Here is a 1913-nt window from a genome sequence, read left to right on the forward strand (position 1 = left end):
GCCTTGGGAGAGCTGGGTCTTCTCCTCCTCTCTTGTAGGCGCCCTGCACAGCTGCAAAAAAATGGACACAAAGAGCAGCACTTGCCCTGCTCGTGGCTGGTGTTTCTCCCCAATGTTCTCACTTCATCTGAAATGGTAATTCCTCTAACTGGGAGAGTAATGACCCTGGTGCATTATTTCAAATGTCATTTTTGTGAAGGAATTAATCAGCTTAGTGAAAGGCTGGATTACATTTTAATTTTAATAGTGCTAAGTCTTGCTGTTTTTTAAATGCATTTTTCAGTTGTTTAAACTTCAGAAGGGTAGCATCCCAGTTGGACTGTGCCTTACTCTAATCTTTTGGCTGGGGAAACTTAACAGGCAAGCCATTATTCAGTGGTTCTGGTATCAATCTAGTCTGTATGTGTTGCTTTTCAGTTGCATTGTCTGCATGAGGGAGGGATAACAGCAAAGATTGGGCAGCTGGGGCCTATGGGCAGTTTTATTTTCCATTAGTACATACAGAGAGAATCTTTTCAAAGCACAAAGGAGGAATTACATGACAAGATTTCATTCATAGTCAAATGGAGACTGAGAAATCTACCTGCTATTCAGGCTTTTGAAAACGTGCCCTGAAATTTTAATTATTAAAATTTCTTGAGTTGTGAGGTGTAGTTATCACAAAAGATCTCTGTAGCTTATAGCAGTAATTAATGGCTTTGGTTTTCCAAGGAGCTTTATGTACTTAACAACTTGCATGCTTCTACTGAGTTTCTTCCACCTTCTGAGACACATTTTATTTAAAATCAGTTACAAATAAGATGTTTATTCAAATATTTTACCACTGGTCATTAACTTGCATGTAGCAAATGTTTGGAAATAGAGTTTAAATCATACTTTAAAATTCACACCACAAAGTGGACTTGTTTCCACCCTTTCCAGTTGCTATTTAATTACCAGGTTTGATTACAGTTATCAGCACAGTAGTTTGTACCCATTGCACAGCCAGATTAGCATCAGCCATCTTGAAATCTTTTCAACTCATTCTTTTTTCTGAAGAAAACATGAGAGCACAGAGAAATTATTGTTTATGGAATAATTGGCCAGTGCTTTTTTTTTTTTTTTTTTTTTTTTTCTGACAATAAGAGCCTTTCTCCAGATCAACATATTCAGTAAGTTTTTCTCAGGCATGGTGTAATTTACATTCAATATATTGCAATTTCACATATGTACGCTATCTGACATTGGTACACATTCCAGTGTTTTCTTTTATTTGCTACCTGTATGTACATTACATATATATGTGTGTGTGTGTGTATATGTTGTGGCGGGTTTTGCTTTTTTAAATACACGATTTGGTAACACAGAGGTAAGAATACGATGCAAGCAGACATAGGAGTAGGACTGACGTTCTGTCTCCTCCCGATTGGAATGGGCTATGTGGAGATGGTATACTCATTAGTAGGCTTTATTTCCACAAATCCCTTATGCACTTCTGAAAAACCTGTCCTTTAGTAGGTTAATTGTCCAGATGCTCAGTGCTTTACAGAACTGGGCTGCATCCATCACGCAGTTGTCAGAGCCCAGCTTCTTCAGGCACTATTTTCCAAAACATTGGTTGGATCTTGTGGCTGCAAGTCAGTGCTCATGAAGTCTCTTGTAACTCAGGAGAAATCAGAGTTGAAACTACTTCTCAGTATCATACTTTAATATTAACTCTAGCTTCATGTCTAGCCAGGCTCCTCTTAATAATCAGAAAAACAAAATTCATAACCTGGCAGAGGTGGATGTCTTGGTTTTATTCACGTCTATATTTTTCATCTATTGTTTAACGAGTTGTAGTTGTAAGTGGTGCTCAAGATAGAGATTTTGTTTTTATTTAGTGACAATATACCCTCCTTACATGCTCTAGAAACAGATGTGAATGTTCCAGT

This window comes from Lagopus leucura, unplaced genomic scaffold (assembly GCF_019238085.1).
Source record: "Lagopus leucura isolate 7727_CA_CO unplaced genomic scaffold, USGS_WTPT01 Super-Scaffold_73, whole genome shotgun sequence".
Taxonomy (NCBI): Eukaryota; Metazoa; Chordata; class Aves; order Galliformes; family Phasianidae; genus Lagopus; species Lagopus leucura.